The sequence below is a fragment of the Felis catus genome, chromosome B2, assembly GCF_018350175.1.
Source record: "Felis catus isolate Fca126 chromosome B2, F.catus_Fca126_mat1.0, whole genome shotgun sequence".
In the NCBI taxonomy this organism is placed as follows: Eukaryota; Metazoa; Chordata; class Mammalia; order Carnivora; family Felidae; genus Felis; species Felis catus.
In genome coordinates this window covers 59046113-59065055 of record NC_058372.1, presented here as the reverse complement: position 1 = coordinate 59065055, position 18943 = coordinate 59046113, and the positions used below count along the sequence as shown (strand labels likewise).

The 18943-nt window shown below is 33.4% G+C and overlaps 1 protein-coding gene and 1 long non-coding RNA gene across 4 annotated transcripts in view; one reads left to right on the top strand and one right to left on the bottom strand.

Annotated features, from left to right (window-relative positions):
• The window catches only part of LOC101082908 (protein eyes shut homolog), a 906892-nt gene that overhangs the window by 190948 nt on the left and 697001 nt on the right, over positions 1-18943 (top strand). The window lies entirely within an intron of this gene.
• On the bottom strand, positions 13290-15989 carry LOC123385416. Its single transcript, XR_006597880.1, has 3 exons — positions 15923-15989; positions 14024-14064; positions 13290-13383 (listed from the first exon to the last, which is right to left on the bottom strand). It is a non-coding gene; the product is annotated as an uncharacterized LOC123385416 (long non-coding RNA).

Below are 18943 nucleotides of genomic sequence, written 5' to 3'. Positions count from 1 at the left end.
CTTCCTCTCTCTCTCTCTCTCTCTCTCTCTCTCTCTCTCTCTCTCTCAAAAATAAACAAACATTAAAAAAAAGAATATGGAACTCAATAGGAGGGTCTTTGTTCTTTCTGGATGATCATATGACCTCTACCCAGTGGCCTTTCTGACAGTACAAGAAGTCAGAAAACCTAGTGATTGACATGTTCATCTAGAATGTTTTCTATCATTCTTGTTTAAAAGATACTAAAAAACTTTTGAGTAAAGAAGGAAAGGATGTTTATAATGTGGGATATGATATTGATTTTTGAAAACTGACCACATGACCACAGAAGGCATTACCTCATCCTTTGTACAATTGTTGTCATAACTTTTATTTCTACTTTAGTTAAAAACCAAGCCATACAAAATTCTCATATGGGAGTAGACTCGTCAGTAGCAAAGATACAGAAGTAAGGAGACACACACTCTCAGACAATTGCATTTGTGGGGACTGCTCTTGTATGAACCCCAGAGTTAGTGAATGCTTAAAGAGTAAGGTACCAAGGGTGCAAAGTTTATTTTTTTAATTTTTTTAATGTTTATTTATTTTTGAGAGAGACAGAGACAGAATGCGAGTGGGTTAAGGGCAGATAAAGAGGGAGACACAGAATCCCAAGCAGGCTTCAGGCTCTGAGCTGTCAACACAGAGCCAGAATCAGAGTTCGAACTCACGAGCTGTGAGATCATGACCTGAGTCCAAGTTGGATGCTCAACTGACTGAGCCACCCAGGCTCCCCAACAAGAGTGCAAAGTTTAAAGGGTGAGTTCACACTCAAGTGCTCTTGCCTGAGTGTGAAAATGAGTGTCTCCTTAAATTTTCACTCTGAGCATGTTACTTGCTTCATGTAGTCTTCTTATCGTTCAGTCTTTCCTTTAGACTTTTGAACCTATGGAATGTAGCTATAAACTCTTACTGTCCTTAACTTTTAATTTTGTTTGTATCTGTGTGTATCTGTTCTTGGCTGTCATCAATAGATGATTTTTATCCTTACTATGGGTTTTATTTTGCTATTTCTTTGCATGATTGGTAACTTGGTTTGAATGACAGGCAGTGAGAATTCACTTTGGTGAGTAATAATTTTTAGTGTATTATTATTCGTATACATACTACTGAGATTTGTTCTATGGCACAGTTAAAGTGGTAGAAACAATTTTAATTTTTTTAGATATTGCTTTAAGATTATTTATTTGGAACTAAATTAGTGGCTGGTCTAGTAGAATCAAATGTTGGTCTATTCACATTCAATGATGAATTAGTAAATGTTTTCCAAGATTGAGAGTAAGACAAGAATATCTGTTGGCACTATTATTCAGTGCCATACTATATGTTGTATATATTACAAAAAGGAGAAAAATATTAAAGTAAATGAGAGGTGTAACTTTAGGAAATAAGTAAAACTGCCTTTATTTGAACCTGAAATGATTGTTTATTTAAAATATCAAGAGTAGTCTAGAAAACAGATATAGTAAGTAAAATCAACAAAGTCACGAGATAAAAAATCAATATATAAGAATTTATTTTCTCTCTATATACCAGTAGGTAACCATTAGAAAATGAAATGTGAATATCTATTTACAATAACATTAAATATAAATATGACACCTTAAAGTCATTAAAATATTTCTACATGTATCAGTGTGATAGTGTTTTACCACCAGCTGCCTTTTTTCCTAGTTTCTATAACAAATATTTTTATGATAGGCTTATTAATTTGTTTATCCAAACATTACTTTTATTTGTTTTTGTTTTATAGATAGGGTCAAATAAGATTTGAGTAGCATGCAAAAATATATTTACATCAGTATTAACAAACAAAAGAGTAAACTAATCAAAAAAGGCAAAGGTCTCTCCACTGAAAACTATATAACATTTCATAGAGAAATTAAAAAAAAAAACTTCAATTAATGTGGACATATACCATGTATATAGATTGGAATACTCAAACTCTTTATATACCAATTCTCCCCAGATTGATCTATATGGAACCCCTGTCTGAATTTCAAGGCATTTTTTAAGACATTGATAAACATTCCAAATTTATATGATTAAAAAAAAAAAACTTGGAATAGATATAAAAACTTTAAAAAATAATAGTGAAGTGTTAAGTCTTACATTATCTGGTTTCAAGATTATTTTTATGGTCAATTAATTTTTGACAAACGTGCCAAAACTATCAAATGGAATATTTTGACTTTGTTAAATTAACATTTGTTAAGTAGAATCCTTGAATATAGGACATTGAGACAATGATATGATGAGACCTCATGCAGCAAAGGGCCACAAGGATAACTGAAATGGAGGCTTTTTACTCACAGGTCCCAGAGTATGCACAAAGCAGGCCTTGAGGGGCCACACAGGGAGGTCAAGGCAGGGTGCAACCAGAAAGAACATGGCAAGACCTGAAGCATATATATTGTTTAGGGTCCACAGTGAAGTGCTTCAGGATTCCCAAAGGCCAGATTCATCAATTCAAACCAAAAAAAGCAAGGTTTTGGTAACCTTTGAGCTATCTAAGGGGCATACAAAGCAAAGGCATTAGGAGGTGAGGGAGACTGCTTTTCAGAAGGGTCTTTGAGAGAGTCATATCAGGAACTTACATTTGCTTGTGAATCTGTGAGCTGTTTTCTAGGGCATATGGTCATGGAAGGAGAGAGTCAGTTCCAGGCCTTGGATTTTGTATTCTCAATTACAGCATTTCCACATTTCCATATAATGTAGAGTAAAACTGTCTTTCTCTCTCTCTCTCTCTCACCTTCTCTCTCTCTCTCTCTCTCTCTCTCTCTCTCTCTCTCACACACACACACACACACACACACACACACACAACACTGTCTTTGCTTCAGAATTTTAAATTGAATTACAGAATCCAGCCATCCCTGTGATAGGCACTGTGTACAAAGATTCTATATGGCATCTTCCCTGAGCTTAGGTAACTCACATTCTAGGAAGGGAAACGATGCAATTTCAGTGTTGCTGCTATTAGTGTGTGTATATTTTTTTCTGCTCCATCTAGACAAACAATAGTTGGTTCTCATTATTTGCAGATTCCTCATTTGCAAATTCACCTACTTGCTAAAGTTTATTAGTAACCCCAAATCAATACTTGTGGTGCTTTCATAGTCATTTGCAGAGATGTACAGGGAGAGCAATGAAATAATTGAACAGACCTACATGCATGTTCTCAGCTGAAACAGAGCAAGGTTCACACTCTGCCTTCTTGTTTCAGCTCTCATGCAGAGATAACTAGATGAGAGACATATAGTAGGTAGCAGCTCTGTGTAGTGCAAGGAGCTCTGATGGGGGCTACTGGATAGGGTCTGAATCCCAAATGTGGTACCTCTTAGTGGGGCAGCCTCAGGCAGTTTAACTTTTCTGAAATCATTTTCTCTTTTGTAAAATAAAGAAATTAGAATCTAACAGGATGAGATATTTTTAAGATTTATAATCTATACTCTGTTTATAATCTAGGATGTTCAATCTTTATAATATTTACATAAAATCCCCACCAAGAATGAGTTTCAGTATTTATTAATTCAGTGTTTGTGGCAATTTTATAGAACATGACTATGATGACTGAGAATGAACTGTATATGTGTAATTAGGTCTTTAAAATATATTGTCTCCAAAGTAAATTTCTTTCAGAATATAAACAAAGAAACAAATAAAAATACATCCAAACCATCTTCAATTATCTTCTAGTAATCTATTAAAGACATTTATATTAAAAGAAAGTGACTTCTATAGACTTCTGAGGCTTAAGTTTCCAGTGGCAATCTAAACAATAATAGGAAGGGAAAGAAAACAAAACAAACAGAACTCTTCTCTATCATGCTCAAGACCTTATTTTTCAGCTTCCGTTTCTAGATAGATTAAATGAAAGAGTCCATCTCTGTTTATCTTCAAAGTTAACAGCTATTACTTGTTGACTGTCTTAACAGATCCACTTAGAAGAACCTGACTAGATTGCTCTGTGACAGTATCAGCAGGAGCTCTCACCCCCAGCTCAAGCAATCTATAAACCCAGCATGAGAGATCATGATAAAATCAGTTGTAAAGCTCATACAATGGGTGTAATAGGTAGTAAGTCTGCATTTTTCATGAATTTTGAGGGGAGAAGTAGCACAGCAGTTAATCACAGCATGATAACTTTAAAATGACTTGCTGATGAGTTCCCAAAAAAGGCCCTAGTAAATCATTGAGGGGTATGGAAAAACTATTTGCCAAGCATAATTTAGCATGCTTTCTGCATAGGTCATTTATAAAGCCTCATGCCAATTCATTGCCACTTTTAAGAGAGGTCTAGATTCTGCTCATTTGTTGCCTACTTCATTTAGCTGGTAGGGAAATTGTTCAATAATTTTGAGTATGTATGCAGAGTTGGAAAAGAAAATCCATCCTCTTAAATCCCGTTTAGTTTTTTCCTAACAGAAAACAACTTTTCGTTTTTGGTGTTTGTTTGTTTGTTTGTTTGTTTGTTTGTTTGTTTGTTTGTTTTTTGAGACTAAAACATACCATGCATTGAAGTTGGGATGATTTTTGAACCTTAGAATATTTGAATCTATGTTCCATTCCTGACTTTTTGCCTCTCTTGAACGTCTTTGTCCTCCAACATCCAATGCCAATATTTTATATTCATACATTTGTCTCTAACTCTTCAGTTCAGTATTCTTGAGATGAATTACAAGTAAGCTTTGCAAACTTAAGAAATATGATCAACAATGAAAAAAGACAGTCTGACAAACACAAAACCATTTCTCAACCTCTTTCCTTAGAAAATAAAAAGTGGATGAGCCACTTGTAAAATAAAAGCAACTTAGAAGATATGACCACATAGAAATTAGCTCCCACAATTTTGCCATTGAAAGATCATGCTCAACTTTGTTGCTGTCATTGTTGTTGTCTTCTGTATTTTTCCAAAGCATAAATATTCAAAAATTTAAAACATTAATTTGTCAAAGAGTTTATTCCATTCCTTCATTCATGACGGAACCAGTTAGTTCAGATATCATTTGAAGAACCAGAAATTGATGGACAGTATTCAAAAAAAGTATTCGAATAAGATGACTACATTAGATAAGAGGCTGGTTAAAGCCACCCCTTAAACATTCAACCACCACTGTGGTGTCTTTTTTACTGAATAAAATTCATTTTATTGGTTCCAAATCTAGAAGCTAAAAACTTCACTGAGTCTGAGGTTTAGAAAATATCGAAGTCAAACAAAAATATGTCTGTCAGAAACTTAAATGGTCCTTTAAACAAGCAATGTTTCAGTAGAATATAGGAAGACATGCAGTTATCCTTTGGCCTTATTCAAAATGGTGCATGTATTTTTTTTAAATTTTATTTGAGAGAGAGAGAGAGAGAGAGAGAGAGAGAGAGAGAGAGAGAGAGAGAGAGAGAATCTCAAGCAGGCTCCACACTCAGCATGGAGCCCGATGCAAGGCTCAAGGCTCAATCCCACAACCCTGGGATCATGACCTGAACTGAAATCGAGTTGGATGCTCAACTGACTCAGTAACCCAGGTGCCCCAAAATGGTGCATAATTTTATTAACAGTTATTAATTATCTTTTTCCATACCAACTATAAAGTTTAAACGGATATTGGCTAATCCATATACGTATATTTAAGAAACATCTATTTAAATTTTATAATATCTATCCCTTCACCTTATTTAGTATTTATTTACTAAATTCTCCAATCAAAAGGCATAGAGTGGCTGAAGGGATGAAAAACAGGATGCATCTATGAGCTGACAACAAGGAACTCATTTTAGATACAGGACATACAGGGACTGAAAGTGAATGGATAGGAAAAGATGTTCCATGCAAATGGAAATAAAAAAAAAAAAAAGAAAAAGAAAAAATAGATAACGCTGGAGTAGCTCTACTTACAGCAGGCAAAATGACTCTAAAACAAATACTATAAGAAAGAGTTGGGGTGCCTGCGTGGCTCAGTCAGTTGAACGTCCGACGTCGGCTCAGGTCATGATCTCACGGTCTGTGAGTTCGAGCCCCGCATTGGGCTCTGTGCTGAATCTCAGAGCCCGGAGCCTGCTTCGGATTCTGTGTCTCCCTCTCTCTCTGCCCCTCCCTTGCTCATGCTCTGTCTCTCTCTGTATCAAAAATAAATAAAACATTAAAAAAAAAGAAAGTGTAATAAGAGACAAAGTTGGATGAGGGGGCACCTGGGTTGCTCAGTCACTTAAGCGTGTGACTTTTGATTTCAGCTCAGGTCATAATCTCACACTTCATGGGTTCAAGCCCCACATCAGGCTCTGCGCTGACAGCACGAAGCCTGCTTGGGATTCTCTGTCTCCCTATCTTTCTGTCTCTCTATTAAAAAATAAATGAATATTTTTTTTGAAAATTAAAAAAAAATAATTGGGTGTTACATGTTCATGTACAGAACATTCCGTCAAAAACCAGAAGAATGTACATTCTTCTAAAGTACACAACAAATATTTTCGTGGATGGATCATATGTTAGATCACAGAGTAAATCCTAATAAAATTTAAGAGAACTGAAATCATATCAAGCATTTTGCCAACCACAGTGGTATGAAACTAGAAATTAATTACATAAAGGAAACTAGAAAATGCACAAATATATGGAGCTTAAACAACATGTTACTGGATAAGCAATGGGTTAAAGAAGAAATCAAAAGAAAATAGCGTTGAGTCAAAAAAAATTGGAAATGTAACATACCAAAAATTTTTGGATGCAGCAATAACGGTTTTAAGAGGGTGGGGTTTCATAGTGACAAATGCCTACCTCAAGAAACAAGTTATCAGATAAACAATCTAACTTTATACCTAAAAGAACTAGAGAAGGAAGAACAGATTGTGAGGATGTGGAGAAAAGGGAACATTTGTGTGCTGTTGGTGGGAAGGAGAGTTGGTGCAGACACTACGGAAATCAATGTGTAGCTTCCTCAGTTAAATTAAAAAGAGAACTGTCATATGATCTAGCAATTCCATATCTGGGTATTTATCTGAAGAAATGAAATTACTAACTTGAAATAATATACACATCCTCATTTTCATTGCAGCATGTTTACAATGCCTGAGAGATAGAAACAGCCTAGGTATTCATCAGTGGATGAATAGATAAATTGTGGTGGATATATACAATGGAAAATATACCATAAAAAGTAATGACATTTTGCCATTTGCAACAACATGGATGGATCTTGAGTGTAAATGAAGTAAATCAGAAAAGACAAATACCATATGGTCTCTCATATATGTGAAATCTTAAAAAAATCCCACCAGACAAAAACAAAAAAATAAAAAATAAAACAAAGCAAAGAAACCCAGCTCATGGATACGAAGAACAAATCAGTGGTTGCCAGGGGCAAGGTTGAGTGGTGGGAGAAATGGGTGAAGGGAGTAAAAACAAAAACAGGCAAATAAGAGGCATAAAAATGATGAACTTTATTTTGTATGGTTTGCCATTATAAAAAATGTATGCTAAATCATTATTTAATCAATGTTAAACTAACTTTGTACAAGATTTGTAAAAATGCACCCATTCTGTCATTTTGTACTTTTTGTTCATTTCTAAACTAAATCTGTGGATATGATCTCTTAACATATTAAATCATATAAACTTAGCAAATAAGGAAACTCTGGAATCATTACGTGTAATTCTCTTTTGAGGGATGATCAAATTTAAACCCCAATAGCTTAAGTAGTTTCTTAAGCTTATAGAGCAAGTCTATAATAACCTAAAACCTGGAGGTCATTTTTATTTTTTTTTTAATTTTAAAAAAAATTTTTTAACGTTTATTTATTTTTGAGACAGAGAGACAGAGCATGAATGGGGGAGGGGCAGAGAGAGAGGGAGACACAGAATCAGAAGCAGGCTCCAGGCTCTGAGCCATCAGCCCAGAGCCCGATGCGGGGCTCGAACTCACAGACCGCCAGATCATGACTTGAGCTGAAGTCCCACGCTTAACCAACTGAGCCACCCAGGCGCCCCCTGGAGGTCATTTTTAAAATAGTCTGGTCTTTTAGGGTGCCTGAGTGGCTAAGTTAGTTAAGCATCCAACTTTGGCTCAGATCATAATCTTAAGGTTTGTGACTTAGGGCCCACATTGGGCTCTGTGCTGACAGCTCAGAGCCTGGAGCCTGCTTCAGATTCTGGTCTCCCTTTCTCTCTGTTCTTTCTAATTTGTCTCCCTTTCTCTCTTTTCTTTCTAATTTGTCAACCTTGAATCTGATTCACAATTTTAGATGGTACATATTGATTAACTTAATTTCCATATTCCTCATGGACACTGTTATCATGTACATCAATTTGAAAATAAGATTTTCTTTAGAGGAAATTAACTTTTTGAGATAGTCTTCATTTTGTTGCATATTTAAAAAAGACATACTCTGCTTTATGATGTGTTACGAAAATTGAGTGATTTCCTATAAGAAATAAATGTTGGGAGCACCTGGGTGGCTCAGTTGGTTAAGTGACCGACTCTTAGTTTTTGGCTCAGTTCATGATCTCATGATTCATTAGATCGAGCCCTGCATCAGGCTCTGTGCTGACAGTGTGGAGCCTGCTTGGGATTGTCTACCTCCCTCCTTCACTCTGCCCCTCCCCCGCTCATGCGCATGCGCCCACTCGCAAAATAAAATAAACATTAAAAAAATGAAAAAAAAAGAAATAAATTTTGAATCATACATGAAAATGTAGGTGACATTTTCATCATTATTTATTGAAAAATTGAAATATTCATAATTATCAAATAAATTTTCTTCTACAAATATTCTATAATTTAACTATATATATTTAGTGAATGAACTAATAGATACTTATTGGATATTCCATTGAGTTTGTGAGATACAAAGCTTCTTCCAAATAAGATTATTACAGGGGCGCCTGGGTGGCGCAGTCGGTTAAGCGTCCGACTTCAGCCAGGTCACGATCTCGCGGTCCGTGAGTTCGAGCCCCGCGTGGGGCTCTGGGCTGATGGCTCAGAGCTCAGAGCCTGGAGCCTGTTTCCGATTCTGTGTCTCCCTCTCTCTCTGCCCCTCCCCCGTTCATGCTCTGTCTCTCTCTGTCCCAAAAATAAATAAACGTTGAAAAAAAAAATTAAAAAAAAAAAAGATTATTACAATATTATTTTGATTCAATTCTGTCCAATGTTAAAGTTAGTAATGAACTACTAGTATTTTTTTCACTGAATCTTAGGCAGTATTTTGTGATGAAAGGAGTATGGATTAAACCAGGAAGCTAGGGACATAAATTCAATTCCCTCTCACCAGCTGGGGCTTGTTATAGTAATGCTTGAACAAGTTATTCAAATTCTCCAGACCACAATTTCTTTATCAATAAAATGAAGTGGATTAAAGGACATTTAAGTCCTTCCAAAACTAACATTGTAACACATTCATAAGTATTTCATAAGTGTGCCGAAATAGTGATACTGCATGGTTCATTTGCTTAGAATCCATTCAGGGGAAAAACAACAGCAAACAAACAAAAAAAACAAACAAAAACCAGTATCATTTTATTAAGCTTGATGAAGCATCAATGATCAGCATAAGCTTTAAACCACCCACAGATATTATAATTGCCTTGGCAATCTTAGCCAATTAATACCACATCTTTACAAAGATAAGTATTTAAACTCTACTTCATGCAGAGGTTTGTTAAAATCAAAACACATTTATTTTTAACAGTTACCAAAGGAAATTTTACAACTGACTATAGAAATAAGAGTAACTTAATTAACATAGTATTTATTCCATCTCATTTCAGTCAAATTATGCTTTAAGTCGTCATATCTGCTGAGGGTACTCTGTCCCTTGGAATTTAAAATAAAATAGCCTCAAACTTCAACCATATATATGAAGAAATTGAACACCTCAATCAAATATTTGATTGCAATAGTCTTTCTATAGGGATGTGAGAAAGTATAATGTACTTAGTTTAGGAATCCTATTATTTACATAATTTTGGATATTCTAATATATCAGTTCTTTCAGTTCTTTCATTCTTTTCATTTTGCCTTTACATTCAGTAAGAATTTTAGACAATAGTATGGGATGTACTGCAATATGTTACAGGTAACAAAATATATTAGCTCTTCCTCTTTGAACTCTTTGACTACGACTCCCAATGGGACATTTTTTACTCTACTGTAGAATTTCCTGTCAGGCTGCCTTATTCTGATTCAATATTTTCTCTTCTATTGCTATCTCAGTTTCACATCACCTGTTCATGTCTGATATGCACTGAGAACTTGTTATAAATACAAAATGTTAAAGAAATGATCTATTGAACAAAGATAGCTTCTTCCAAGGGAAATCAGTGGTCAATTAATAGACTAATAATTCTCTTGTCTCAACTAAGCATGCATACAGATGTGTATAATTATTTTTGTATATTTTCTTAAAGGATTTAATGTGGCTCAGAAAACAGTGGAAAATAAATACAAGAGAATTTGGTGAGAAAACCAGATTAACATAAAGTTTTATGTAAAAATATTCTATTTTGCATGGCTATTTTAATAGGTAATTTGAGAAATTATTTACTGATGAAAATGGTATCAAACACATTATATAAAATTCTGAATACTAATGCTTAGTTGAAGCAAGGTACATTGACCAGAATTGAGAACTTTCTGTTTTATTTTGATAGTATCAGTCAGAAATAATAGAATGATTTTAGGGTGATGAACCTGATTTGGAATTAAATAGTGGTGATGTTTGCACAACACTGTGATATATAGTAAAACCTTGGTTTTGGAGCATAATTCATTCTAGAAACATGCTTGTAATCCAAAACACTTGTGTATCAAAGCAGATTTCAAGAACCATTGGCTCAGTTGTGATCATGTGAATTCAGCATCACATACTACTCATATTGCAAGACATCACTTGTTTATCAAGTTAGAATTTATTAGAAATATTTGCTTGTCTTGGAGAACACTTGCTGAACAAGTTACTTGCAATCCATGGTTTAATGGTTTTAAAACCACTGAATTGTATACTTCAAAAGGGTGAATTTCATGGTATGTGAATTATATCTCAATACAATTGTTAAAATAATACAAAAAAGTAAGTAATATTTATGGTATGAATTAGCACTTTCAAGATTATAAAAACATGCATTTTCATAGACTTAAAAGAGAATTAGGGTACAGATCTTCAATTGTTTCTGCATTTCTAACCTCCAAAAGTATTTTGAAAGCTATTCATAACCCCGCACAGTTCCAAGATTCCAACTAAAGTTTCTTATTAGATTAAATATTTGAAAGGTAAGTGATTTCCAAGATATTGTGAATATTGAAACTTAAAAATTACATTAATTTTTGAGCATATCAAAACCATAATCATTTAGTACATACCATCATTTTTTTTAGAAATACAAAACAAGACACATGGTACAGCTGGGAAGTAATATCTGGATAAGCAAGTATGTAAGAGACAATGAAGATATGAATTCAGTGCAAATAAAATAGGGAAAGGGGAACATACTAGAGATACTTTAGGAATAAACTGATAAACTGATAAAGGAAGGAACTATGAAGGAATAAAATGGTAAATCAAGAAATGTCTTTAGTTAATTGGGAACATTAAAGGTTTATTGGTGAATGGTAATAGTTTGCCTATGCAAACTTTGGGTTATAGACCATTCATTGTTAATAATACATTTTCCATGAAAATGTCCAATAGACAGTTGTAAATGACCTTTGCCTGTGGGTAGGAATCTAAGCTGCCTGTTGGCCCCAACTTGCCTGTAGGAAAATTCATCTGAAGGTGGCAGAAGGTGATCCAATGACCAGAACAGAAAGTAATATTGATGCTGTAGGCCTTGCTCAAATCTTTTTGATTAATGTTATCTGCAAGACTAACAGTGAATCCCACAGTAAAGACACTTAGGCTGTTTTGAATTGTCTGTTAGTAACAGTCAAAATAAGAGATAATAATAATAATAATAATAATAATAATAATAAACACAAAGTCTAAGAAGAATCTTCAGGCTTGGATACCATGTTGGACCTCTGCTTCTAGAATCTTGCTGCACTTAGAATCACCTGAAAGCTTTGGAAAATACAGTAACAAGTGTACAACCCCCAGATCAGAAAGAAATAGATAGGAGACCCTATGAATATATTCCTTTTATACCCTTTGCCATAATGTTGTAGGTTTACAGACTCTTGAGCTCAGAAATGTGAAAGAGATAAAGAATTATAACTTTCAGTGAATGTTGAGCAGTATCCTCTATCCAGTGGGTAAAATGCTTTGTTTAAATACATACATATGCCTAAGTGGAAATTATAAAACCATGGACACAAAGAAGAGTCAAACGTCTTGTCTGGTTCCTACAAACATATATACGTTACGAATTTCTTGTGATTATCAAAAGTGTTATGGTTATGATTAATAATATCTTAGGATGAATTACCCTGAATACAGACTACAGTTTATCTGTCAAAGTTTTTCCTAACTTTATATATAATGTAGGATATTTTCATTACAAATAATTTGGTAAAACATAAAATTGAAACGCATTCTTTGATGTTATTTGATAAAATGCCATCGCAGTGTTTGAAATGTTTTAGTGAAGAAAAATGGATTTTAAAATTTGAAAGATACAAAGAGTTACATGATTTAAATCAATGTAACTCAAAAGTACAAGCTAAAATTACATTTAAAAAATAGACACAAAGTAATTTGGGGTACCATAAATTCAAAAATTGGAAACAATTATTGAAAAAACTATAAAACTATTTTATTGTCTATCAAAGTATGTGGAGATAAATTTCACAAAGCAATTACACATGGTGTTTAAATTTCTCAAATGTATACTTTATTTGATTGTATAAAACATATTAGCACTCTAATTTGCTTAGTCACTAGTCATATGTGATTGAGTTCTTCCTCTAATTGGGGATGAGATATTAATGTACATGCAAAAAAAAATGCCTTATAGCCTAGTCTTGGAGTGAAAATGTGGCCATCATTTTTATATCCATAGAAAATGTGATCCAGTATTTCAATGGAAAATCTTTGGGGAGTGGCTGGAAAGGGAAAATACTGTTTTTATGTCTAGGTTTTTAATTTATTACTCCATTCTCCTTTATTCTATTTCAAGTATCCTGGACTTTGTTTAATATTAGTTTTTGATGTTCCTTAACAGACTTTGAAGAACTATGACATTTGTAAAATTGGAAGATTCTTAAAAATCTTCCATTTCACCCAACTCTACTATAAATGAGGAAATTTGGCTTTTCTAGAGTATGGAAAAAAACACAGTAGTAAACTCACCTAGATCTGACATCGCTAGAATTCTCTTTCATGTGTTCTTCAAACACAGGGGAGCCTGGTGCATTTTCAAGAAGAATGACTAGGCAGTGCATCTTTTGGTCAAATAGAAAGATAATCTCTTTCAGTTCTCTTTCAACCCCTTTCTTCTTTGTGCTAAATTTGAAGTTAGGTTTATTTTTGTTATAACGTATTTTGAGACCTCATCATTTATCATAATGAGAACTGTTCTATTCATAATGAGAACTGTTCTATTCATATGTTTTTAGCAACTAAACTCTCTTTGGATTAATTTCAAAACAGGTCTTGGAGTATAGAAGACAGATACATGGCATTTATTGTTACTACATATTATTACAATAGTAAAATGTACTGTTTGTATTTTGCTTACATTATCAAAATCATCTTTTCCATATCTTATTAGACACACATTTAAAACACTCTAATGATTTACATTTAATAAGCTATACAGAATCCATATAAACATAGAATAAGAATAGAAACGATCCAAATAGCAGTAGCCTCAAGTGATACGTGCCAAAATAAGTTAAGAAATATCTGATTAAATTAGAGAGATTAAAAGGAAATTTTGGCAATATTAAAATGCATAATGCCAAAAGGATTTATATTACTAAGACTTTTTTTCAGAAAATGGCTATTTTATTATAATATTGCAATATTGCAATATAAAGATTTTCTCAATTAAAAGCAAAAAGTTTTCTAAGAAAAATGTACCTTGGACAAGTTACCTAATCTTCCTCAAATTCTTTCTCCGTCTGTAAAATAGGAACAATAATGGGCTTTGTTAGATTATGTTGAGACGGCTCATGTAATAAAACTAAATGATGATTGACACATTAAACCTTCAAAATTCTGTCACATACATGTGCACATGCAGACACATGCAGTCAGCAGTTCACCTCCTCACGTCAAGTAGTGGGGTGTAAGGCTGACTTTAAGAGTCCAAGTATTTTAGGTTTGTACAAATGAAGTGCAATGGCATGTAAAAAAATAGTCTTTTTCAGGTGAAAAAAGAAAATAGTTCATGATTTAGTGTTCAGAAGGGCCACTGAGTAAAGCATAAACAATATTGTCCAATTGAAATACAATATTTTTTACATTAATCACAAATACAAGCCATATATCAAACTTTCTAGTATCCACATTAAGTAAAAAGATGTAGGAAAAATTAACTTTAACATTTGATTTAATTTAATATCAGAAATGTTTTCATTCCATTATTAGTGAGATATTTCACATTATTCTTTCTTTTTTATTGTCTTCAAAATTCTTTTTGTTTTTTACACTTATTGCGCATTTCAATTTGAACTATGCTCATAGCTACATGTGACTCTTCATTATTGTATTGCTAAGCTCAGAGCTCCAAAATGACCTTGATTCACACAAAATTATGATAAAATATGAAAGTTATCAATTTAATAAAAGTTGGCAAGGCAACAATATAATATTAATATTTTAAGATCAAATGGAAACTATTTGAACAGCTTCTGTAGATAATCACAAGTTCAAAGTTTAATTACTTTAAATTATAATGTAGGTCCTTTTAATAAAAATAGTAGTTTTAACTAAAGTGAAAATTAAATATATAAACATTTCTTTTTGAATGACTTATGAGAATATAAAATATATTACTAATTGATATAGATTAATATATTATTAAAGCCTTTTACAAAATAAACAGACAAATAAAACATTTAAGCAATAATAGGCATGGCAAGATAAGAGAAATAAAACCTTAGGTGGTAAATTTATTTCTGAATACATTTTCAGGAATGTTATTTGGCAATTTATAAATCTATTAAAGTGGAATTGCTAGTGATGGTGTGTGAAATAAATTCAGTTTATTCCATAAAGTAGAATGAATTAGTTTATTTCATGGTCATTTTAGGTGTACCATAAAGATAATGAAAACATAAATTTTACTATTCAGTCAGAAATTACTTTTATTACTTTTGATAGATAGTGACTATAACCATCAAATTCTATTGTCTGATGACTATCTTGGGCTGGTGCTCTGAAATTTGCTTTGTACCAGTCTTTGGAATATAATTACACTAGATGCAATTTGAATTCAATCTTTTTATTTTTTGCAAAGTTACGAGTCAAAATTTTTTTAGGATGAAGCAGAAATGGTAAACAACATATTAATGCATATGTGTGCAAATTAGAGAGATTTAATGTGACATATTTGCCAAGATTAGGACTAACGCTGGACAAAACTGAAATGTTTCCAAGTTTGGCTGTAGTGCTTTCTGAGTTGTCTTTAATGTCCTTTGTTTCTTTCCAGCTACCTAGTGCTTTCTGTATTTAGCCTTTATACCATTTTATGAATAGAAAACAGTCAACTCTTAACCACTTGATAATCTTTCAGGTAGAAGATTGCTGTTTTAACGAGGGACTTCATATATTTGTTCAACAAGTAATTGAGTAACACCAATAGGCTGGCTAGTTATGGTGCTAAGTGCTAGAGAGAAAAATGGGTGAATAGACCAGAGAAGACAAAAAGAACATAGTAATTACTAAGGAAGACAGATGGATCAACGGGCAAATATGACATCATGTGGCAAAGCTATGGGAACTATAATACAGGGAACATGCAGGAAAATCACTCACCCAAACAAATGAGTTACAGAAGGATTCCCAAAGGAAGTAGGGGCATCTTGGCTGATTTTAGGTGGTCTGAGAAATAAAGAAGGGAGTTAAGAGGTTTAAGTTTGGTAAAGGGATTGTTGAATTTCACGTTCAAAAATGCAATGATAAGGATATAAGAAAATAATTCCTGGTAGGAGACAGAAATATTATTGATTACCCTTTCGATACTGAGTCACCTATGGGAGAACAGGGTAGGTATTCTCCATCAACATATACTTTTCTAAAATTTTATGTATTTTGATTGATTTATGTGGGTTTTTAATAACAATATATTTTGCATAACCTAAATATAAAAATCAGTGTAAGATTAGGACATTTTCAGTTTCTTAAAAGCAGGGAGTGTCACCTGTGCTAATCCATTGACAGAAATCAACTACACATAATTCATCATAACTTACTTGTAAATGCTGATTACAGTACTTAGAGTTTTTGTTTTAATTTGCTTTTAAAAGCAATATTACTAAACATAGATCTAATTCATGAAGGAAATAGGTAAATTTTTATCAAATCAACAGCAACAAAAACTTACAGGTGTACTATTTTTTCCATTATTGTGATTTTGCTTAATAGTTTAATATAATTCCAAGATATAAAGCATTGAATTCTCTGAGCTCATTTTAGACAAAAATATTGACTTGAGCTTAGTCCAAATTGTTGTTTTAAATGCCCTCCCATTCATCACTGCACTATTTTAAAGTTTCTCTTCATAGAGCAAAATTATCTATCCAACACCTCATGAAAAGAACCTCAGAGTAATGAATTTCCCTTGTTTTTTTATGCCTAACAATGTTTTTAATGCCTAACAATGACATTTCTAAACTGTGATTATTGAATCCCTTTCATAGTACTTCTATATTATTTCTGATGAATTCAGTTAGAAAAAAAAAATACCTATCAGGTAATCATTTGGGGAAGATAGGACTAGCAGTCTATTGTTTAATTGTTTAATTCATTGTTTAAAACAAACAAAAACTAGTGGAAATGATGTGGGAAACAAAGGCAGAAGGAAATGGCAGATAAAATTAAATTTCCTTATAACCTACATCCTATTGGCAAATACTTGAGGCAGGCAGAGTAAAAGGTTTCTCCAGGAACTCCCTACTGTCTTAATGCTAATGATTTGCTAGAGGGAAAACCAGCCTTAGCTTGACAATAGCCAGGCCTCCAATATCTTGTGAGCCTTCTTTAGCATATGAAAATCTCACTGGAAACTTCCCCTGGACTTTACCTCCCCCAACTCCATAGTATAAAACCAGTCTCTCCTCATTGTTCTGGGGTAGCTCTTCCTGCCCTGGCTCTTCTCCCTGTGCTTTAATAAGATCATCTTTTTGCACCAAAGACATCTTTAAGAATTCTTTCTTGGTCATTGGTTCCGGACCCTGTGAGTATAACATCACCTAAAAAAAACCTCATCAGAAATATTTTTTTATTAGTGCCACTTCCTCAGTATTTGCCTTCATTTCTTAAAATAAGTACCTTACATTTAAGTGGTCTTTGTCTCTGTTAAATAATCTGTGGCTCAGAAGTCCTAGCTAGTGTATATTTCATGAATATAAATGTTTAGTGATTTTGGTTACTGCTTTTATTTTCAGTATCAGGTAAGATAAAAAAGATGGGATGCCTAGGTGGCTCAGTCAGTTAAAACTCCCAACTCTTGGTTTCAGCTCAGTTCATGATCTCACTGTTCTTGGGCTCCAGTCCCACAATGGGCTCCGTGCTGACAGTGCAGAGAGCCTAGCCTCTCCCTCTCTCTCTGTCCCTCCCCTGCTATGTCTCTCTCTGGAACATAAATAAACTTAGAAAGATACAAAAGATAATTACATTAGTAGCATTGCAGCTTGAAAATGTATTAATTTAAAAAAAATGTTTTGACCCCCTTATGGGATAGATGCTAAGTTCCAATTTATATGACACTTAACAATCTCCTTGATTCTATCCATCTGTTCTAGAGTGTTGAATAAATTAACTTGCTAGATAGAATGTGTCTGAATGTGATTAATGAATTGAAAATATGAGACTATTTCTTCAGCATCATCTGTGTGTATGGTTTTATTCTGGATATATGAGAAAGTCTGTAGACCTTTAAATGTTAAGAACTACATTCATACTTCACATAGAGTTTAAAAAGAAAATTGTAATTAAAATTATTTAAGATAATATAAATCATCAAGCCACTTTTTTTATGTGATGTATAACTACTAGATGATTTAAAAAAGAAATCAGCTGTTAAACTGTTTTAATGACTTAAGAGAACAATGCAAATTCTTAAATTTATATTTGGTGGAGTTTTAATTTTCACAATGATAGGGCCCTTTTACTTAGGGCCACCTAAAAAGTTCCCCCAAAATGTAAAAACAATCTTTTTTTTCAAATTTTTATTTTAAATCCTAGTGAGTTAACATATAGCATAATATTGGTTTCAGATAAAAACAATCTTTTTAAAAGACAACAGAAAGTAGAAAAGTAGGGTAAGTTTGAGATGCTATGGAAAATAAGAAGATAGAGATTATTAAGCTTGACATCTGGATCCACTTTTGCCTGAAGTTGTTCCTGATCAGGAGGATTTCATTGAGATTCAGATCTATATTTTTGACAATCTTAGGAGAAAAATAGGTGTATCTACATAATTTATAGGGCTTAGTGCAAAATGAAAATATTGGGCCTCTGCTAGAGGTGAGGAAATGAGCTTCCCTACCCAGAGGCCCTTTGCCCCAACTGTTACTGAAAGTGTGACTCCCAGAGATGTGGAATCCAAGGCTGTGAGTTCTCCATGCCTGGATGAGGATGGGTTAGAAACCCCTGCCTAGTCCTTGCTAAATTCACTCTGGTGTCACCAGCCTGGGTGGGAAGGTCAACACCTTGTTCTTCTCTGAGATTCCAACAGACTCCACAAAACAGTAATTCAAAGATAAAATTTTTAAGAATTTCAAGACTGTGATTATAGAGAATCAAACCTCAAATGGAAGCCCTTCTGTCCCAGAT